This window comes from Gorilla gorilla, chromosome 14 (genome assembly GCF_029281585.2).
Source record: "Gorilla gorilla gorilla isolate KB3781 chromosome 14, NHGRI_mGorGor1-v2.1_pri, whole genome shotgun sequence".
NCBI classification, from domain to species: domain Eukaryota; kingdom Metazoa; phylum Chordata; class Mammalia; order Primates; family Hominidae; genus Gorilla; species Gorilla gorilla.
The window spans coordinates 99,823,869-99,848,386 of record NC_073238.2 but is presented as its reverse complement, the minus strand read 5'-3'; the positions used below and the strand labels follow the sequence as shown (position 1 = coordinate 99,848,386).

The 24,518-nt window shown below is 36.2% G+C and overlaps 1 long non-coding RNA gene across 1 annotated transcript in view; it reads left to right on the top strand.

The window, feature by feature from the left end:
- Positions 1–24,518, top strand: part of LOC109029357 (uncharacterized) — a 78,146-nt gene that overhangs the window by 41,125 nt on the left and 12,503 nt on the right. The window contains exon 2 of the long non-coding RNA XR_008670830.1: positions 10,431–10,520. This is a non-coding gene — a long non-coding RNA (uncharacterized lncRNA). The remainder of the gene's footprint in view (positions 1–10,430; positions 10,521–24,518) is intronic.

Here is a 24,518-nt window from a genome sequence, read left to right as displayed (position 1 = left end):
ATTATTGGCATACTTTTAGGCTATTCAAATTATTGGCAAAATATTGGTTTATGACATTCTCCGATTGTCCATTTTATTTTGGTGGCATCTGTTATGTTATCTCCTCTTTCATTTCTGAGTTTTTTTAAATTTGAGTCTTCTCTCTTTTTTTCTTAGTTAATCTAATTAAGGGTTTGTCAATTATGTTTATATTTTTAAAAACTCTTAGTGTCATTGAATTTTTAATTGTTTTTCTACTCTCAATTTTGTTAATCTCTGTTCTTTATTGTTCCCTTCCTTCTGATTTTTAGAAGTTTTGGGTTCAGTTTATTCCTCTTTTTCTAGTTTCTTAAGGAGTAAATTTAGGTTATTGATATTAGCTCCCTTTTTGTATACATTCACAGTTATAAACTTTCCTCTTAGTACTATTTTTACTTCATTCCATAATTTGCTATGTTGCATTTTCCTTCTCATTTGGCTAATTCACCAAGAAGATAGAATAATCGATGTATTTTACAACTTTCCTTGTGTCTTTTTCCTTGACTTTTTGGTCATTGAAGAGTATGTTGTTTAATTTCTACGTATTTGTGGATTTTCCCATTTTCTTTATGATATTGACTTTTAGTTTTATTTTATAGTTATTATCAAAGATACTTTATATGATTTCAATTTCTTTTGAATTTGTGAAGACTTGTGTTGTAGCCTAACATGTGCTCTCTCCTGAAGATTGTTCCATAGGCACTTGTGAAGAATGTCTATTTTGGTGGTGTTTAGAGGAGTGTTCTATGTATCTGTGTTACATCCAATTTGACTGTAGTATTGTTCAATTTCCCTATTTTTTTCTTTTTCTAATTTTTATTTATTTATTTATTTATTTATTTATTTATTGAGATAGAGTCTTGCTCTGTTGCCTAGGTTGGAGTGCAGTGGCGCGATCTTGGGTCACCACAACTTCTGCCACCCAGGTTCAAGTGATTCTCCTGCATCAGCCTCCCGAGTAGCTGGGATTACAGGCATGCACCACCACGCCCACCTAATTTTTTTGTGTTTTTAGTAAAGACGGGGTTTCAGCATCTTGGCCAGGCCAGTCTTGAACTCCTGACCTCGTGATCCAGCCATCTTGCCCTCCCAAAGTTCTGGGATTACAGGTGTGAGTCACCGCACCCAGCTGAATTCCCCTATTATTTTCTTTATCTTCTGTTTTATTTATCTGCTATTGAAAGTGTAGTATTAAAATCTCCTGCTATTAGTATGCTGCTGTGTATCTCCAACTTCAGTTCTGTCAAAATAGTTTCATATGTTTAGGTCTAGTATATAAATATCCATAATTGTTACATCTTCTTGGTGAAGTGACTCTTTTATTGTTATATAATATCATTTTGTCTGTTATAAAAATGTTTTATTTAAATCTATTTTTGTCTGATGTAGCTTCTCCTGGTATCTTTTGGCTATCATATAGATAGATTGATTTTTCCCAACTTTTCGCTTTCAAGCTATGTGTGTCCTTAGATCTAAAATGAGTCTCTTGCAGACAACATATACTTGGATACTGTTTTTGTTTTCATTTTTTTAAATCCATTCAGCCAATCCACAATTTTTGTTTGGGAAGCCTAATCCACTTAAATTTAAATTAATTACTATTAGAGAAAGACTTACCCTTGCCATTTTGTAAATTGTTTTCTGTAGATCTTATAAGCTTTTTGTATCTCCTTTTATCTCTTACTGTCATCCTTTATGATTCATTGATTTTTTTGTAGTGCCATACTTGGATATCCTTTTCATGTCCTCTTGTGTATGTTCAAAGACATTTTCTTTGTGGTTACCATAGCAATTGCATAAAATATCTTAAAGTTATACCAATATATTTTAAACTGAAAACAAATTAACATACAAAAACTCTTCCCTTTAACAGCTGTACCACCACATATTATGTTATTGATGTCAAAATTACATCTTTATATCTTATATACTCACTTTCATACATTTCTCATTTTTAATGCTTTGCTATTTATATTATATACACCAAAATTACTATAGTATAGGTTACTGTATTTCTCCATTTGTTTAATTTTCCCAGAGAATCTTATATTTCATATGACTTTATGTTGCTGTCCACTGGACTTTCATTGCAACTTGAAAGACTCCCTTTAACATTTCTTTTAGAGAAGGTAACATGATAACAAACACTTTTGGCTTGATTATATAGAAAAGTCTAAGTTTTTTTTTTTTTGAGACCGAGTCTCGCTCTGTTGCCCAGGCTGGAGTGCAGTGGCCTGATCACAGCTCACTGCAAGCTCCGCCTCCCAGGTTCATGCCATTCTCCTGCCTCAGCCTCCCAAGTAGCTGGGATTACAGGTGCCCACCACCACACCCAGCTAATTTTTTTCTTTTTTGTACTTTTAGTAGAGACAGGGTTTCGCCATGTTGGCCAGGCTGGTCTCAAACTCCTGATCTCAGGTGATCCACCCGCCTTGGCCTCCTAAAGTGCTGAGATTACAGGCATGAGCCACCGTGCCTGGTCAGATACAATATTATGTTTTGACAGGTTTATTTTTTTTCTAACAGCTTTTTGAATATATTATTTCACTCCCTTCTGGCCTATAATGTGTTTGCTGATAAGTTTACTGATAATCTTATGGAAGTTCCCTTTTATGTGATGAATCATAATTTAGAAAGTAACTTTCCAGAATACTGTAGTGGGATATAGTCATCCAGTGTCATAAACTGGAAAGGGAACACATGAATCTAACTTCTTTTTAATCAAAAATCACTCAAGTCTCCTTACTTAACACAGTTCCCTCAGACCAATGGCAGAGATAACTGTCCGTGTTGTTTCTGGAGCCTTCTGAGGATTCTTTATTGTAAATTGGGCTTGCAGCTTTATCCACTACTATGATAACACTGTCTTAATCATCTACTAACCAACTTTCAAATTTTGTTGCTATTATCGTATCTCTTGTTCTTCATTATTCTTCTGGGTTATTATTTTTAATGTATTTTTCATTATTTTATTTGGGATTATAAAGGAGATATTATAAGCATCTATAGAATTAGTTATCTTAAGTGTTAATATTTCCATGTAGACTCAAGTGAGGACTTTTTTATACAACTCAATATTATTTTCTATGGTGTCAATAAAATATATTATGTATTTCATTTCCAGGGTCTCTATTATCAGTTCATTACCAAAAAGAAGCCATTTAGTTAAAACATTCTGATTACCACTCTAGTTCTTCTTTCTATTAAGTGGTCCAGGACCACTGTTTGAGTTTGGATTGATTGATTGATTGATTGATTGATTGATTTTCTGCTATAAAGAACTGACTGAGACTGGATAATTTATAAAGGAAAGAGATTTTGGCTCCTTGTTACTTTTGCAGATTTCTGTAGCCTGCTTGAATTTCTCCTCAGAAAATGGGGTTTTCTTTTCTATTTCATTGTCAGACTGAAAATTTTCCAAACTTTATGCTCTGCTTCCTTTTAAACATACATTCCAATTCCAAACCATCTCTTTGTGAATGCATAACTGAATGCTTTTAAGAGCACCCAAGACACTTCTTGGATGCTTTGCTTCTTAGAAAGTTCTTCCACAAGATACCGTAAATCATCTCTCTCAAGTTCAAATGTCCACAGATCTCCAGGGCAGGGGCAAAATGCCACCTGTCTTTTTGCTAAAGCATAGCAAGAGTCACGTTTGTTCCAGTTCCCAACAAGTTCATCATCTCCATTTGAGAACACTTCAACCTGGATTCATTGTCCATATCACCATCAGCATTTTGGTCAAAGCCATTCAACAAGTCTCTAGGAAGTTCCAAACTTTTCTACATTTTCCTGTCTTCTTCTGAGCCCTCCAAACTGTTCTCAACTTCTGCCTGTTACCCAGTTCCAAGGTTGCTTTGACCTTTCTAGGTATCTTTATAGCAGCACCCTACTCTCTGTGGTACCAATTTACTGTATTTGCTTTCATACTGCTATGAACAGCTGCCTGAAACTGGGTAATGTATAAAGGAAAGAAGTTTAATTGACTCACAGTTCAGCATGGCTGGGGAGGCCTCAGGAAACTGACAATCATGGCAGAAGATGAAGGGGAAGCAAGGTACCTTCTTCAGAAGGTGGCAGGAAGAGTGCCAGATGAAAAAGAAACAGCCCCTTATAAAACCATCAGATCTAATGAGAACTCACTCAGTATTATGAAAACACAATGGGGGAAACTGCCCTCATGATTCAGTTACCTCCACCTGGGTTTTCCCTTGACAAATGGGGATTATGGGGATTAAGGCATTACAATACGAGATGAGATTTGTGTAGGGAAACAAAGCCTAACCACGTAGGCTACCTTGCCACTTATAATTAACTGTTGTCATTTGTCCTTTGCCACAACATGTTTCCATTATTATTTCTGGAATTTTTAGAACAATTTTAATGGCAGAATCCTCCATATTCATCCATGACTTAAAGAAGAAATTACTAGAGAACTCTTTATAGACACTAGTTTTCTTCACACCAATACATTTGTCATTACATAGTGAAATGGGGTTTCATCTGACACCTTCACAGATATTTTGAGGTAAGTTGTTGATTTGTATTTGGTAAAAGTCCTTCACTACTTCTATCTTCTTAAGTCTTAGACTCATTCTAATTTTCAACAAATAATATCTGGCATCTCAACTTCATTTAGCATAGGTATGAAATACACACTCTAATCATCACTTTAGCAAACAATTTGCACCATTCCCACTCTTGAATTTATATGTTTAAAGAGTAATTTTAAGTACTTCCATATAAAAAAATAGTTCCATCTAAGTTTGACTTATTTCCTCCTTAGCCTGAGCCTCTTTCTTCTACTTTGGTGCCAGACTTTGTTCTGTTCCCCTGGGACATACTCTTATCTAACTCTTTTAATAGGTCAGGACATTTGTCTCAATGCAACCATGACAGAGGGTGTAGAATTCCTACTGCAAGGTAATACTCTTGGATTTGGATAAAGATATGTGTTGTTTCAAATAAAATTATAATGGGTGCATCAGACAAGGGGAACAGATCCGTTTTTGTTGTCAACAAAAGGTTCAGAAGGATTCTTTAGTTTGCTTTATTCATAGTGTTCCCAATTTTCACTGAAAATGCAATTCCAATTCTCCGTGTTCAATGTTGTTCCAATTAATACCTTGATGGTCACATAGTATTTATTGTGAAGCTGCAAAATTAATCTAGGCTTTAAATGGCAATTTGAAGGGACAGATTCTGCATCTGATTTTTTTGCAATATGAGACTTATGGTTAAATGATCAAAGGAAACAGAAGCTTCCTGGTCAAGTGAAAATTTTTAAACTGAAAATTTAAAATCATTCGTTTGTAATTTTCTTTCCTTAAATTGTGTGTGTTACTAATCACCAGTTCACTCCACAGACCTCCATATTTTTTCTTTTGTTAACGAAATGGCTTATTGCAGAGGCCATACACTTTACTAAAGTATGCCTTTTTAATACCCTTTATTTCAGGCAACCACAGTGATAATGTAAGTACCCAAGTGCCTAAGACATCAACACGTGGTAATGACTACCAGTAGCCATAAACCAGTGTTAACAAAATTCTGGCTGTTTTCAAAATCATCCATCTCTGAAATAGAAAACCCAGATTTTTTATTTCTTGTGTATCTGTAGCTTGCAACAGCACTGTACAATGACTCCGTCAGGCAGATCTGTCAGTACTGAAAAGACAATTCACTCTAGCTAATTTTAAGGAGACATAATTGCTATTATAAATTAAGTTATTAATCTAATATTAGGAGATCTGGGAGACAGGAATACATACTAAATTAAATATTCAGGAAACTCTTCCATTGCCACACTACAGAATGAAGCTATCAAATAGAGGAGCCTACTTTGTGTAAGAAACTGTGGAATATAAAAGCTGCCTGTTGAGATAAGAAGATGTCATCACTGCTTCTGGTCCCAGAGTCACATCCACCATGACCTGATTCATATCAGCAAAACTGATGCATTTTGCCTTCCTCACTGTCTCCATGACTCAATTACAAATTCAAGTCATGTACCAGTGAAACTGCTTAACAGAATATAAATCATATCTAGAATCCTAGTATACTGGAAGAGAGTTAGAGGGAACCTTGAGCAAACCAATCTAAATTATCTGCTTCATCTGATCGCTTCAGAAAAAAAAAAAGAGAGAAACAAGCATATTGAGTCAGTTTACAGGTAATTCAGCTGGATATGTCAGCACAGTGTCAAAGTAAGCTTCTCTGTCATTACAGCCTTACTAAGCACTGGCACTAAAGAATACTAGAGCAGGGAAATTCTCACAGTAAGTAGAACTAGAAATTTTCTACCTTATTTGCTTTATGCCTAAAAGAATAATTGCTCTGAGGTCAGTATCTGTACCAGTTCCTATCATGTATCTGATGGTCAGGACTTAGGTCAGAAATTTGGAATGGCAAAAGCTGAAAAACTGGAATTAAAAGGCTGAGCTATACATACTGGGCCACAAAGCTGCATATGTACATAATTTACGTTAATGCTTTTCAAATGGTGTTAGGATACTATATAAAAGATACGTGACTGTGTTTTACTGCTGCTACTGTAGCTCCAATCTTATATCTTAATATTCTCCCAGGAGTGATTTACTGCTTCCAAAGTTGGGAAATCATTTTTTAAATGCTTATTTCTCTTGACAGAAACCATATTTACCTTAATATAATGTTTCAGATGTCAAAACACTGGGAGGGAGAGGAGTGGTGCATGGCATTTACTAATAAAATAACTTACATGGTAGGGTGAACATTCACTGTAGGCCAGACATTGTCCTAAGTGCTTCACATATTTTACTTATCTAATATACACAGCATTCTGTTAATATTCTGTTCTGCCCAGGCTGAAAAGGCAGGATGGATACTCCTACATCGAAAATTCAGTTTAGATGTTGTGACTGATGTTGCTACATGCTCACACCAAGAGGATAGGAAAAGGTTTTCTGCAAATATAATTGAGTCTGAAGGAACACGAAGGTCTCTCAAAATGTCTTGAAACTGCAAAGAAAGAAGAATGGCTTAAGATTATTTTATGAATAGGGGTACGACTGGGGGTAAGAGCTCCTCTGCATGGGCAGGGGCTTAGATGATGTGATTCTTTCATCAGCAGCAAAGGACGGAGAACCTAGACTTTCTCATCAGCTTGTGCATGTGTGGGGAACAAGGAAAAGAAGGTGGTGCAAAATTAAAAACTGATAGCAGTCAACTATGAAAACATGGTTACAGATTCTTTATTATGCTTCATCCTTGCTTTTTGACTGCTGACTGTAACATGCCATGTTGCATTTAATTGAATTTGGATATGTTTAAATCAGCCAATACGATGCTCTATGATGCCTGCATTCTGAGGCGAGTAAGGAAGGTGAAAGTTCCCACTGAATGCCTGATTAAGATCTCAGCATTGTGTCTTTCGATAAGTGAAATGAGTGCCTTGGTCACATCAATAATATTTAGAACTCTGAAATAGACAAATGTGTTTTGGTGAGATCTCGTATTTTGGCTTTAGTATATGTAGCCTATGTAGAGATGTTTGTTATATTGATTTATATTTTGGGTTTCTATAAGGCAGGAGATTGCCAGAATTCTTCTCCTTAATGGAGGTAACTTTTATTCAGTGGCTCGAGAATCTGTAAAAATGTTCAGGTGGGGCTAATTGTTAGCCAGGGCGTCTAGCGCTGACAGCTGCCTGAGGTTTGGCCAATTGTGTCATTTGGGTCTGGTCTTTGATCAGAAAATTCTCATTTATGGGATGAAAAGCAGAAGGAATGAAAAGCAGCCACTCTTCACTGAGTTCTATCACATTCATGGGTTCAATACAATCCACAAAGTATAAGAACTCATTCAAGTAATCTCAAGAAACTCCCCAGGTAGCCATGAGGTGTGGCAAAAGCTTACTCCTTCAACACCATGGAATCTGACAAAATACTAAACTGAGGGGAGGCCAACCACTTCCCATAAAAGGGATATACCGGAAGGTACAGGTTTGGTCCATCTGGTATCAAGGAGGCCTTGGCGGCCATGCAGAATGTGTGAGTCATTGCTTCCATGACCGAGGCACACGGAACAGCAGGGTAGGGAGACTCACAAGTTCAGGGACTGTGAGAGCTTCTTTTTCCAGGAGAACATAGTGTGCAGCCAGCAACCGCCTCTCTAAGAGCATATATCATGGGAAAAGAAAGATAATGTTGGGTGGGGCAGGGGGAGGATTCCCCGCACATGGGAGGGTTAAGGGAGACAACTGGAAGATATTCAAAAAAAGCAAAGGGAAGGAAAAATGATTACGGAAAAACAAACAATACAGGGATAGAAGGATCAATGGTATGAAAAGGATAGAATGATGTACCAAAGTTTTTTTTAAAAAAGAGGGTCATTTAAGTACAGGAATGTCCTGAAAGATAATGTTCAACATGAGTAGAAATAATTTTATTAGAAGTGGTAGATGTGGAAATAGGTTTTGATTTGAGGTATAAATGTTGAATAAGCAATTTAAGAATAAAAAGATAAAAATCAAATTATATTTAAGAAGGACATGGATTTCAGTAAAGATTCCTTGTATTTTTTTCTTTTTGGGGTGTATATATTTTAAAATAAATTTTATTGTATATATTTAAGGTATACAACATGATGTTATAAGATACATTTTTTATTACTTACAAAAATTAAAAAAATTAATGTTTGCTTTAGACATATAGAAAATACAAATTAGAAATTATTATGAATTCTTTTCTCAAACTTAAACACTGCTAACAATTTGTATATATCTTTCCTGAAATACATTCTCATTTATGGAATCCTATTACATATACTGCTCTGAAAACAGATACTTCTGACAAGCTATGAGGGCCAGTAGATACTAATACATTATCATTTCAACATACTTTTATTTTGTTAGACTTACAAAATATATTTTTTATTTTTATTTCTCCTTCCTGTGTTTTTGTGATAATAATTATTTATAGATCAAACCTATTAGCCTATTTTCCCGATTATTCACTTAGAAAAAAATCAACAGAGTGCATATACACCCACATATGCCGAGGTGATAATTTTTTTTTCACTACAAGGAGCTGTGAATGCTTATAAACTGAAAATAAAGATCCAGAAATGAAAATTACTCTTGGTAGAAGCAATAAAATACATACAGTTAGGTCTCTGAGGGAACAGGTGAAATTCTGATTCATGAAATAAAGGAAAAGACTAGGCTTAGATAGAAAGAGGATATTATTTTACTGAAAGGTGAGAAACGGAAGAAAAATGTAAGTGGTTACATGTGCATACAAAAACTTGAGAGGATACTTGAAAACAATATTCTCTGCAAATAGCAGTTACATAGTTAGGATAGATATCTGAGGAAAAGTGAAATTTTATTGTTGGTAGACAGGAAAAAGGTAGGAAGAAACAAGAAAACTGGCAATTAAAATGAAACGAGAAGTCATGGGATAAGATGGACTTGAAGCTTCACAAACCCACAAAACGAAACGTTGCTTTTGATTTTCCAAAGTGTTTTGAGGACCTGGATTTAGGAACATTGATACAGTTTATAGGTGAAGGAGCACAACACAATTTTTCTCTTTGGAGTATAGTCTGGAGAACAGTTGATGTGATATAAATGTAGTCAAGGCCAGAAAAAGGAGAAAATGAAAAAAAGAAGACTATAGGATTGGGAGAATGAAGGAAAGACAGAATTTAAAAGTGGGATGCTTTCATCCATAAATATAGAAAAATTAGTATGCAGAAGAAAGGAATTGTATGGCCTTCCAGACGCTGGGTAAATTAATATGTCGTGGAGCTTATAAAAAAAAAAGGAAATAATCACAGATCAAAATATTTGGTTTAAATGTTGAGCAACACTCTGTTTCAGCAACCGTAAAAACTAAATTTTAAAAATCAGATGTGTAAAAACATGTAAGAGTCAAGGAAACAATAAAGACAAGATGAACAAGAATTCCAGAGAAGGAAGGGTTCTTTCTAGGTGAGCTGGCAATCACCAGGTATTTTGTTCCTAGGAGTACTGCAGAATCTAGTCATGAGCTGATCTGGTGCGCCCAGACAGACTCCACTTGAAAGGGAGAGAAACCAGTAGAGCTTGTGGTAATCACTCGGAGCTAGCTGCCATTTGAAAATGGAAACCACGAGGCCAAACTCATAATCATATTTTCCTTTGCCCAAAACACAACCCTTATTTTAGGCTGTGGGTGAAGTGTTTGGTTAGAAGCTAAAAGATGAAGTTTTCTGCAGTCTCATAGTGCTTGGCAAGCAAAGGCCCCACAGAGGGAGGGATTCTGCCACAAGCACATGGCTAGTCTTCCTGTCCAGGCATTTGCCAGAGTTTGAAGCTGCCTGAAACAGGAAATTAAGAGCTAAACTCAAAAATTCCAAAGGGAACAACTAAATCTCTTTCATTCTTCCAGGGATGAACAGCCACAGCACCACGCACTGCTGAATCCAATGTCCAGGACACCTTCACTTAAGGGAGAGAAGTGAATCCCCCTCTGACCAAGGTTAGTGTTAACGTAATCAGCAAAACAAATGATATTTAGTACAATTAATCTTATTGTAAAATGCAAGTAATAAAACCAACCTCATCAACTTTTGTAAAAATTAAATGAGAAAAATATTGTGTGTGTGTATATATATATACACACATGTATACATATACATGTATCTGTAAGCATATATATGTTTAAATAGAAGGATAGTTCTTATCAGGAGAGCTCTGCCTCCTAACCTAAATACCTCTAAAGGCCCAACCTCCTAACACCATCATATTGGGAATTAGGTTTAAACATATAAATTTGGGGGAAGCACAAAGATTCAGACGATGACACAGACTGACCTAACAAAAGCACAGCGAGGTTTCCAAAGATGAGTATTGAAGAACCTGGACGATGTAAGATTCACACTTCATTCTAAAGAAAGACTCTTTCAATGAATTATATCCAAATAAATATCTTCAAATTCCTTAGAAATTAATAGGACACTGGGCACAGTGGCTCACACCTGTAATCCCAGCACTTTGGGAGGCCGAGGCAGGTGGATCCCTTGAGGTCAGGAGTTCCAGACCAGCCTGTCCAATGTAATGAAACCCCATCTCTACTAAAAATATAAAAATTAGCTGGGTGGATGTGTTGTGCACCTGTAATCCCAGCTACTAGGGAGGCGGAGTCAGGAGAATCATGTGAACCCAAGAGGCAGAGGTTGCAGTGAGCTGAGATCACGCCCCTGCACTCCAGCTTGGGCGACAGAACAAGACTCTGTCATAAATAAATAAATAAATAAATAAATAAATAAATAAATAAATAAATAAAGTTTGTTTTAAATGTGTGTAGCAAAATGTACAGGCATACCTCCTTTCATTTCACTTTGCTTTATTGCACTTCACATATTTTGAATTATTTACCGGTTGAAGATCTGTGGCAACCCTGCTTCCAGCAAGTCTATCAGTGCCATTTTTCTGACGTGTTTACTTTGTGTTAATATGTTTACTTTGTGTTTCTATTACACATTTTGGTAATCTGAGCAATATTTCCAACGTTTTTGTTATTATTACATCTGCTATACTGATTTGTAATTTGTGCTCTTTGACATTACTATTGCAGTTGTTCTGCATGCCATACCCATGCCCATATAGGATGACAAGCTTAATTGATAACTTCTGTATGTGTTCTGACTGCTTCAGAGAATGATCATTGCCCCACCTCTCTACTTCCCTCTCTACTTCTTCACAGGCCACCTATTTTATTCCTAAAGACACAGCAATATTGGAATGAGGACAGTTAATAACCCTACAATGGCCTCTAAATGCTCAAGGGACAGAAAGATTTTCATATCTCTAACTCTAAATAAAAAATTAGAAATAATTAAGATTAGTCAGAAAGACATGTAGAACTCCAAGATAGGCCATGAGCTAGACCTCTTGTGACAAAAAGTGAGCCAAATCTTCAATGCAAAGGAAAAGTTCTTGAAGGAAAGTATAAGTGCTACTTCAGTGAACCCAAGAGTGATAAGAAAGTGAAACGGCCTTATTACTGTATAGAGAAAGTTTTAGTGGTCTGGATAGATTAAATCAGCCCCAGCACTATCTTTAGCTAAAGACTAATACAGAAAAAGAGCCTAACTCTCTGCCATTCTCTGAAGACTGAGAGAGGTGAGGAAGCTGCAGAGGAAAATTTAAAGCTAGTGGAAGTTGGTTCATGAAGCTTTAGGGGGAAAAACAAAAAACTACCTCTGCTAACATAAGAGTGCAAGGTGAAGCAGCAAGTGCTAATGTAGAAGCTACAGCAAGTTATCCAGAAGACCTAGCTAATATAATTGATCAAGACAGATGCACTTAACAACATATTTTTAATATAGATGAAACAGCCTTATACTGGAAGAAGATGCAATCTAAGACTTCCATAGCAAAAGAGAAGTCAATGTCTGGCTTCAAAGTCTTGAAGGATAGGTTAACCCTTGGGCTAATGCAGCTGGTGACTTTAATTTAAAACCAGTGCTTGTTTACCATGCTGAAAATCTAAGGGCCTTTAAGAATTCTGCAAAATTCACTCTAAAATATAACAACGAAAATCCACACGACAGCACATTTGTTTACAGCTTAATTTACTGAATATTTTAAGCCAACTAGTGAGATCTACTACTCAGGAAAAAAAAATAAAAGATTGCTTTCAAAATATTACCACCCACTGACAATACACCTAGTCACCTAAGAGCTCTGATGGAGATGTACAAAGAGATTAATGTTGTTTCTATGCCTGCAAACACAACATCCATTTTGCAGCCCATGGATCAAGAAGTAATTTTGCTTTCAAGTTTTATTACCTAAGAAATAAATTTTCTAAGGCTATAGCTGCCATAGATCATGATGGATTTGATGGGTCTGGTCAAAGTAAATTGAAAACCTTCTGGAGAAGAGTCACCATTCTAGATGTTATTAAGAACATTCATGATTTGTGGGAAGAGGTCAAAATATCAACATTAACAGTAGATTGGAAGAAGCTGATTCCAACCTTCATGGTTGACTTTGAGAGAGGTTCAAGATTTTTGTGGACGAAGTAACTGCAGATGTGGTAAAAATGGCAAAATATCTAGAATTCAAAGTGGAACCTGAATATATTACTGAATTTCATCATCAAATATTAATGGATTAGAAGCTGCTTCTCATGAATGATCTAAGAAAGTCATTTCTTGAGATGGAAACTACTCCTGGTGAAGATACTGTGAACATTGTTGAAATGTCAATAAAAATTTTTGATTAGTACATAAACTTAGTTGATGAAACTGCCCCAGAGTTTGAGAGAATTTTCCCCAATTATGAAAGAAGGTCCCCGCAGGACGCGGTGGCTCACGCCTGTAATCCCAGCACTTTGGGAGGCCGAGGCAGGCGGATCACCTGAGGTCAGGAGTTTGAGACCAGCCTGGCCAACATGGTGAAACCCCGTCTCTACTAAAAGTTCAAAAAAGAAAAAAATTAGCTGGGTGTGGTGGCGGACGCCTGTAATCCCAGCTACTTGGGAGGCTGAGGCAGGAGAATTGCTTGAATCCAGGGGGCAGAGGTTGCAGTGAGCTGATATTGCACCATTGCACTCCAGCCTGGGTGACAAGCGCGAGACTCCATCTCAAAAAACAAAGAAAGAAAGAAGTTCTACTGGCTGGGTGCAGTGGCTCACTCCTGTAATCCCAGCATTTTGGGAGGCCAAGGCAGGTGGATCACAAGGTCAGGAGATGGAGACCATCCTGGCTAGCACGGTGAAACCCCGTCTCTACTAAAAATACAAAAAATTAGCCGGGCGTGGTGGCGGGTGCCTGTAGTCCCAGCTACTCAGGAGGCTGAGGCAGGAGAATGGTGTGAACCCGGAAGGCGGAGCTTGCAGTGAGCCAAGATCGCGCCACTGCACTCCAGCCTGGGCGACAGAGCAAGATTCTGTCTCAAAAAAAGAAAGAAAGAAAGAAAGAAAGAAGTTCTACTTTAGGTAAAATATTATCAATCAGCATTACATGCTACAGAGAAATCTTTCATGAAGAGTCCATCAATGTGGCAAACATCATTATTGTCTTATTCTGGAAGTTGCCACAGCCACTCTAAGCTTTAGCCACCACTACCCTAATCAGTCAGCAGCCAATAGCATCAAGGTGAAATCATCCACAAAAGAAAAGATTATTATTGCTGGAAGTTCAGTTGATTGTCAGCATTTTTTACAATAAAATATTTTAAAATTAAGATATGAATATTGTTTTCTAGATTATGCCATAGTACATTTAATGTACCGCAGTATAGGGTAAATATCATTTTTGTATACACTCAGGAACCAAAAAATTTGTATGACTCTTTTTACTTTGACATTGGCTTTATTGTGGTGATCTGAACTGAACCTGCAATATCTCTGAGGTATGCCCGTATGGTGTTTTTATTTCGTTGTATGTTTCATCATGTACAGCAGTATTTTATTAGTGTAATAGTAAGGACCCAAACAAAGAGTCTCTCCCATTATTATTGTTCCTCAGTTGGGCAAATCCTTTAGGATAATTGCTGTTGAAATTATGGTTTTTAGATTTGAGTAGCTCCCTCCAAAGAACCTAGGTATATCACAATACATATATGTATTATTAGGTCATCTGTGACCTAATAAAAATGAAGCCAAAACATATAAGTTGTAAAAAAGGATTTATGATCTATGTCATTTCTGTGAATGACATGCTTTATAGTTGGAGACTCAGAGTAAGTAGAAGCAGTGAAATATCCCTGATCCCTTCAGACTTGTTTTTTTCAACTGCACAAGTAAAAATGCTTTGTTTTTAAATTTTTGTCAACTACATTTATCTAATATTCCAAGAGGCAGGACATTGATGAATGAAGCAGTTGAAACAAGGAAACAGTTTTTTCTTTTTTAAAAAATAATTTCAACTTTTATTTTAGATTCAGGGGTTACATATGCAGGTTTGGTACCTGGGTATATTGCATGGTGCTGAGGTTTAGGGTAAGACTGATCCTGTCACCCAGGCACTGAGCATACATAGTACCCAACAGGTACTTTTTCAATTTGTCCCCTTCCCTACCTCCCTCCAGTAGTCCCCAGTTTTTTTTGTTGCCATTTCTGTGTGCATGAGTACCCAAAGTTCAGCTCCCACGTATGAGAATCTGTGGTATTTTATTTTCTATTACTGCATTTATTCACTTAGGATAATGGCCTCCAGCTACATCCATGTTGCTGCAAAGGACATGATTTCATTCATTGTTATACCATGGAGTATATGTACTATATTGTCTTTATCCAATCTGCCATCGATGGGCACCTAGGTTGATCCCACGTCTTTGCTATTGTGAATAGTGTTGCAATGAATATGTGAGTTCATGTGTCTTTTTGGTAGAATGATTTACTTTCTTTTGAATATATATCTAGCACTAGCATGAAATGTTTTTCTGTTTGTATCATCTGTGATTTCTTTCAGCTGTGTTTTGTATTCCTCCTTATAGAGACCTTTCAACTCCTTGGTTAGATGTATTTCTAGGTGGTTTTTTTGGTGGCTATTCTAAATGGATTGCATTCTTGATTTTATTCTTAGCTTGAATATTATCAATGTACAGAAATGCTAGTGGTTTGTACATAGTTTGTATCCTGAAACTTTACTGAAGTTACTTCTTCATTCCAGGAGCCATTTGGCAGAGTCTTTAGGGTTTTCTAGGTACAGAACTATATTGTCTGTGAAGAGAAGTAGTTTGTCTTCTTTTCCTATTTAGATGTCTTTTATTTCTTTCTCTTTCCTGGTTGCACTGGCTAGCACTTCCAGTACTATGTTGAATAGAGTGGTGAAAATGGGCATTCTTGTCTTGTTCTAATTCTCGGAAGGTGACTGCTTCTAACTTTTGCCCATTCAGTATGATGTTGGCTGTGGGTTTGTCATAGATGGCTGTTATTATTTTCAGCCATGTCCCTTAAATGCTTAGTCTGTTGAGGGTTTTTATCATGAAAAGATGTTGCATTTTGTCAAAAGATTTTTCCACATCAAGGGTATCAGAATCATGATATCTGATATTTAAGGCTAGAGCAGCGTGGATAATTGGTTCCAGACAATGCTTTGAGATTCAACAACTATATATTGGAAATGAAGTGTCTTCATATTACCATCCTAGTACAGCTTACAGCTACAGAAAATAATGTTCACACCTACTTTCAAATGAATGCTTGAGTTAGATAAAAATAATTTGCATGAAATGAGTAAATAATTTTTTCATTGCTAGCATGTATATACAATATATATAACATTATCGCTTGTTTTCTATTTTTATTGACTTAATATGAATTATTATTTGTGCCATGGCGATTTTGTTTTTGCTCTTGTATACAGAAATGTTATAAAATACATAATGAACAGACTTACATGAATGGCATTCAACATACATTTTACCTGCCTATCCATTAACTCTGTGAAATCAGCACCTTAGATTCTTAGTTTCATTTTATAACTATAATCTAACTCCAAAAGCAACATAAATGTTCTCATATATTTAAATCTATCATGCTTAAAATTGAATCCAGAATTCTGGAACAGAGAAATAAGTAGGGTGATTTCTGAAAGCAGAGAGACCAAAATTATACTACACACACACGCACGCACACACACACACACACACATCATAATCCAAAAGGGGTTAAAACTACTTATAATTGGCAGGGCATGGTGGCTCACGCCTGTAATCCCAGCACTTTGGGAGGCTGAGGCGGGCGGATCACTAGGTCAGGAGATTGAGACCATCCTGGCTAACATGGTGAAAACCCGTCTCTACTAAAAATACAAAAAAAAAAAATAGCCGGACGTGGTGGCGGGAGCCTGTAGTCCCAGCTACTTGGGAGGCTGAGGCAGGAGAACGGCGTGAACCTGGGAGGCGGAGCTTGCTGTGAGCCAAGATCGTGCTACTGCACTCCAGCCTGGGCGACAAGAGTGAGACTCCATCTCGGGGGAAAAAAACAAAAAACTACTTATAATTAACAATAACACAATAAACATAAAAATGCAAAGCATTTTTATTTGGACACTTAAAAAAACCTAGCCTGAGGGTTAGAAACTATGTGGTATGATACTTAATTTACCTTGATCATGTAACATTTGACATAAAGCAAACTCTTGTTGAAACTCAGGGGTTGCTTTTTATGGATGATCAAAGTAAGTAGTTTCTTGAGAAGGAATCTATTATTGGTGAAGATGAACTGAACATTGTGGAAAAGTCAACAAAATATTTGGAATATTGCATAAACCTAGTGGATAAAGCAGTGGCAGGGTTTGAGAGGATTTTCTCCAATTTTGAAGGATGTTCTACTGTGGGTAAAACGCTATTAAACAGCATTGCATAGCGTGGTTCAGAGAAATATTTCATGAAAGGAAGTGTCAATTAGTGCTGCAAACTTCAACGTTGTCTTATTTTAAGAAATTGTCACAGCCACCTCAACCTTTAGCAACCACCACGCTAATCAATCAGCAGCTATCAACAATGAGGCAAGAACCTCCATCAGCAATACAATTCCCACTCAATAGAGTTTCACATAATTGCTAGCATTCTTTAGCAACAGGCAATAATTTATTTCTAAATTAAAATATTTATATTGGTTTTTAGACATAATGCTATTGTACTCTCAAAAAACTACAGTATAGTGGCCGGGCGCGTTGGCTCATGCCTGTCATCCCAGCACTTTGGGAGGCCAAGGTGGGCGGATCATGAGGTCAGGAGATCGAGAGGATCCTGGCTAACACGGTGAAACCCTGTCTCTACTAAAAGTACAAAAAATTAGCCGGGCGTGGTGGTGGATGCCTATAGTCCCAGCTACTCAGGAGGCTGAGGCAGGAGAATGGTGTGAACCCGGGAGGCAGAGCTTGCAGTGAGCCAAGATGGTGCCACGGCACTCCAGTCTGGGCGACAGAGCGAGACTCTGTCAAAAACAACAACAACAACAAAAAACACTACAGTATAGTGCAGGCATAACTTTTATATGGACTAGAAATAAAAAAGATTGTGACACACTTTACTGTGATATTTGCTTTATTGCAGTGGTGGGCTTAACTAGCAATATCTCTGAGGTTTTCCTATACTTGGTCGAACATATGGCAATCACCTTATCCTTCAGGATGTTTGATTTTTGCAGGAGCAAGTCTGGCAAATTAATTAGAAATATAAGTTACTAGTACTTTTACATACTTTAATATTTGAGGATGACATTGTTTCCTGGCAGTTTCTATGGGATTGTTATTATTTTAATTTAATACCCATTTCAGAGGCTTCAATCTAGCCGTTCTGTTTATATTAGCTCATAATCTGTGGCACAAAGAACCAAAATGGTGGGATTGTATGATTTAACAAGTATGTTTATTCTAATGCATTTGGGGACTGGGTAAATAAATGACTACCCTGTAGTTCTGTAGATAGACCCGGTTTACCAACTGTGATCTGGGCCAAGGGTGACATTTCATTTATTACCTGATTATCATATACCACAACATATCTTCCCAGGTCAGGAGCCAATACTGAAATATTCCACCTATGAAATATATCTTATTACACTGTATATTTTGAGACTGGATAATTAACCACAGGAGATATGTAGTGCCAATGGAACCACTGTGAGTCAGACTCAAGCCAGAATTAGCTTCAACTATCATCTAATCTGCACAAGTTGTCTCTCTGATTCATGGCCTGTGTTGGATTTTAGATCATTGAAGATCAGTGTCAATTTAGAGCCAGCATCTAATAATCCCTGTATTAGTCAATTTTCACATTGCTATAAAGAACTATCTGAGACTGGGTAATTTATGAAGAAAACAGGTTTAATTGACTCACAGTTCTGCAGACTGTACCGGAAGCATGGCTGGGAGACCTCAGGAAACTTACAATAATGGCAAAAGGGCGAAGGGGAAGCAGGCTCAGTCTTCACATAGTGGCAGGAGAGAGAAAGAGTGAAGGGGGAAATGCTACACACTTTTAAACAACCAGATCTTGTAAGAACTCACTGACTATCACGAGAACAGCATGGGGTAAATCCCTCCCAGTGATCTAATCACCTCCTACCAGGGCCCTACCCTAATACTGGGGATTGCAATTGAACATGAGATGTGGGTGGGGACACAGATCCGAACCATATCAACCCCTAACAGCTCTGAGCATTTCATGTCTCTAATGTATAGTGGATAGGACAAATTTACGGTGTGCATGAGGTATGTTACAGAGTACCTTCAGAGTTTCTGGATTACCCCTTATCAAAGGTCTGTTGGTCTGTGATCTGTTTAAGTGAATGGGTAAGAAGCCATGAATCTCCACCCTATTGGTTCAACTTCTTTGTCTTCTTATTAAACTTATAATAAGCATCATTTTTATTATTTGCAGAATTTTATGGGAAGCCATAATTTAAAGTTTTTCTATTTCTTAGGTATTTCTTGACACTATAACCAATTAGCCATATACTCAGATGCCTGATGGCTTGCATTTATCCTTGCCTTTGATGGTTAACAGTACCATTTGGCCTCTACTGTGCTAGGATCCCATTATTCCCGTTGATAGCTGGAAACTTAATTCATTGAGACATCGTCCAATATCCCGTATGACCTACAGAAGTCAGTAAGCTCAGGTGACTGTACATCTTTTCAAGGATGCTCAAATGCCTTTGGAAATATTCACTCCAAATTACTCCTTTTCAGTTTGTCATCTGTTTCCTTCTGAGAAATTTACCTTTGCCTATATAAATAGGTGAGGGCAAACAACTTTTTTAAAAATTTATTTTTATAGCCTATCTTCTTCCATACTATGTTTTGTATTTCTGTGACTGGGATATTTTGAGATCTACATTGCACTCTAGGCTGGAGGTAATTAGGGCTTGTGGGTTGGGATCCTGAAGAGTTTTGGTTGTGTGGCAACTGCAGCTGGTGAAGTCCTTGGAAGTTGTTATGCAGGGATGGCAAGTTCCCTCCAATAGTGATGCAAAGACTGTTTGGCTGAGGAAGGAGTTTCAAGTGTCCGGGGGGCTTACGGTTTTTAATCTTATCTGATTCTTTACAAATGTCCCCCTTCCATGTATCAAGGCCCCACTCCTTACTTGCCACTGACCTTATATTAAATAACTTCAGAGGTCAGATAGGGTTGAGATTATTATTAATGCCACAACTCTGAAACACTCAAAAGGCCCTGGGATTGCTATACATGTATCCATGCTTTCAATACAATAAATAAAGCATTCCTTTACTAATACTGTCAAGGCTTTTTAATAGTTTTTGTTGATGCTGTAGTTGTTGCCTTCACTTAGCACTTCAGGCCTCAGACTCAGAAAGATGCCTCGTAATTAATGTTAAGGTTCACTGTGCAAAGACGAATTGGGAAATGGAGATCCATCCTCAGAGAAACTGAATGGTTTAGATTTAAACGTTTTGTGTCTGTGTCTTTCTTTGTCACTAGCATATAGTCGACCAAAGCACATATTGGCATTTGAAAAAAGTGGTATGTGTCAGGAGTTTTCTCAGTCTCTTTTCATGAGGTGGGGTTTCTGTGGGTCTCCATCGGATCCAGGCTTCATGCGGTGAGCTTAACTTTAATCCTGTTTCTGGCCATGGGAAGCAAACCAGCACAACCACTGCACAATTATAGCTCAGAGATCTGTGACCTTAAAATCTTATCTCCAACTCTTGTAGGAATTTTTCTGTCATACACAGTTCTATTTTTCTTTCTGTAGCTCAGTTGTCTTAGGTATTTTTCTTCATTGCATTTAAGTAAACATTATATGTTGAGACATAGGGGATTATTGTCAGAGCGGGAATTTACTGATCACTTTGATTGGAGGTATGTACATACGTTTTATTGATGGTTGGAAATTCATAATTTTTCATTCAGAATATTAAAATAAAATTCAGTTTCATCAATATGTTCCCATCACAATGTGACATTTGTTAACTGCATTCACCATTTATAGTTACTATTAAGATTAAATAAACTACCCAGGTTATTAGTTTTCTATTGCTGCTGTAACAAATTACTATAAACATAGTGGCTTAAAATAACCCAAATTTGTTATCTTTCAGTTTGCTATGTCAGGAGTCTGAACTAGGACTTACTGCCTAAACTCACCATACCTGTAGAGCTGCATTACTTTCTAGAGGCTTTAGGGTAGAATTCATTTACTTGCCTTTTCAGCTTCTACAGGCCACTCCTAGTCCTTATCTTGTGGCCACATTCCTTTATCTTCAACACCAGCAAGATTAAGTTGTCATTTTCTCTGAGCCTCCTTCTCTCCCATCTCTCTGATTCTGACAATTCTACCCCTTCTTCCCCATGTAAGGATCCTATGATTACATTGGTTGCACTGGGGTTAGCCAAGGATAATCTTCTGATTTGAAAGTAATCAAATTAGCAAACTTAATTCCAGCTGTAACCTTAATCTCCCCTTGTCATGTAACAGAATGTAGTCACAAATTCTGGAGATTAGGACATGGATATTTTTGGGAGGCCATTATTTTTCCTATCACACTATTTTTGGGTTCGCTCTTATTAGTTTGAAACATATAAATAGGAAAATCTAAGGGTCGTTAATATTAAATCCACATTCAATATAACTTCATTTTTAACTGGAAAATTCTTACACAGATGTATCCAACAAAGTAATCATAGCCTCCCTGTTAGACAATCATTTTTATATATTTTCCACATTTGCAGAAGAGAGGCTTTGCAGTGGGAGAGCAGAAAATGCCAAAGAAACAATGGTTTCTTTTTTGGGGATAGCCTTTTCATCTGACATCTCTCAGAAAACTATTCCTTTTAAATCTAAATTACAGAGGACCACAATAACCTTATCGCATTGTAGTTAGTTGAATCACCAAACTGCTGCATGTTCTTCCATTAAGAAATTACTCTATTTTCTACAATTGCACCAAATGTAATTTAAGACGAAGCAAAGAATAAGGATGTATTCATTCATTCATTCATTCATTCATTCATGCATGCACTCAATTGTTTTTAGCATGTATTGCAGGCCTAAGAAACTTTGCTATTTACTATGGATATTGTTATGAGAAACAAATACTTTTTATCTCACTGTAATTTCTTTCATTTTGTTTTAATCTAGGTATTAGTAATCAAACACACTTGTTGAAATCCATAAATTGTGCTTGAATTTTATTTTAATTTTTTGTTTGTTCTAGTGGTGATATTGATTTTGGTTTGCCCAACTTTGCCTGTATCCAACACAGTTGATACTGTTATGTTGATCCTCCGACTGTGTTAACCATTAACATGTTTAATTATTGTTGCTTCAGTGCTTTGTGGAAAAAAATTCTATTGTATATTGAAAAATTTTTTCTGTTATTATACGATTGAGTTTTTATTCTACTTCATTGAGTGAGAGTTCTAACTTTCTAGAGTAACATACGTAAAATAACAGTAAAGAAAACTTTATCTATGTCTATGAATATATATAACATGATTACAGCACAATACACTGTACTGCCCGTTGAGATATTTTAATTGATTTCTCATTCTGTAAGCCACCACAAACAGCCCTCAGCACTACAGCAAAGTAGTAGAAGTTATAAAGGTCCACATATATATACCCTATTCACCTGCAGGGGAATGAATTAAATAGCACCTGAGCTCGTGTGTGGCACTTGGGCAAATTTAAACTCAGGCCTAGCAAAAAAGGCCACAGAAATATAGAGATATTATTTCTTAGGAGTTAAGAATTTGGATTTTTAGGATGGAAAAATATTAGTTTAGTAGCATGCAGTAGAAATGCACAAATAAATATTGATGATGTAATGTTTTATATAATAATATTCTCTTGCTTTGCATCAGTTTTACACGTGTCTATATCTTTGCAGAATGTTTCTTAAAAATTATTTTCTTTGTTTTATGTATAAATTATGGTTACTTTAACCATAATATTTAGTTTATTTCTCATCTATAAAGAAGGTTATATAATAATAATAACTTAGATTTCCAAAGAATTGTGTGTTTACATAGGTTTTAAAAATATATTGTTCTATAAGATTCTATTTCCTTTTGCTATAGATTATTTCAAACCGCATTTTGATTTCTTCTAATTGCCTTTTCTCCACGTGTGTGTATTTTTAAAAAAACTGTTTTGAATATTCCGGATTCTGATTGTCTTGGTGGAATCTTGGAAAAGCTAAGCAGCTTCGCTCTTAATAAACAGACCTTGATCAGCAACAAGTAGTGCAGAGGGAGCTCCTTACAACTCGACCAGTGAACCCAATTTGAGAACTGAAGGAGAAATCAATATCTATGCAGATCAGGTGTTGCTAAGAGAGTGCTGGTATTAGAGCTGAAAAGGTGACCTTGTTATCTTTGAGAAAATTAATGAATATCAACCTACCTATGGTTTATCAAGAAAATTTTCCTGGATTAATTATATTCTTGCTAATTTTAGTCAAATAAAATTCTTTCTGAAATTTCTTTCATCCATGAATATTTTTTACCAGAGATAGCTGAAATTAATTATGACTTACTCAGCTTCTAGACGTTGCTTATCCTTACTAATTATCTCAAATATAACTAGCTTAAAAAGGTTACATGCTAAAACTCAGTTTTTCAATATAAGCTAGTTATTAAAACGTCTTTTTGTCTCTATTTTCTCAGAAAAATGATAAAATTAACTTATCTTCAAATTGGAAACATTTTTGTATTGCAAATAAATATGAAAAAAGGGAATGACTTCAAATACTACCAAATAAAAATGATTAGACAAGATTCTCCATGCCGAATAGATGCTCGATAATGTATATGTTAACACAAATAAACAATGCTTTCAGCAAGGCTTAACTTTAGATAGTTTTGTTTTCTCAAGACATAAACAATTTAAAAAATAAAATAGGTGATTAGCTGTTGGCATATTTGCAATGAAAAATAAAGTAAACCCATTTCATTACTGTCTATCTTATGCTTGAAATAAAGCATACTAAGCCTGATAATTTCATAGAAAAATCCACGTATTAATAAAATATGCATTCATAAAACTACACATAATTTTGCTCCAAATATTACTAAAATTAATGCATTTATATTTTTATAAGAGTTTTTAAAAGTTTTCTTATGATTCTATACTATCTTGGATATTGTGCCTCTCTATTTTAAACCAATTTATGATGTATGAACACGAAGCAATCAAGATTGTTTTGGAGAGGTTGTTAAAGAGGTTGGACTTGATTTCAGGTAGGACATCTGGGATTTGGAAGGATACCAAGATGATCCACACCTCAGCTTTAAAGTAATTATTCATTTTAACTGACCTGATGTTAGACATCCCCTGGATAAGGTAACATTTTGCTGATTTACTGATTTATAATCTATTATTTACTTTCAATTTTGTAAGAAATAGTTTCAACTCTGAAGGAAAATATAAGTGTCTTTTTCACAACAAAGCCTCCCTGAATCAGTATGGTTACTATGTATGACCTTTGTACATGTTTACTTCAGAACTTGCCATGCTTTTTAACCCTTGACAAACAACTGTATTCCA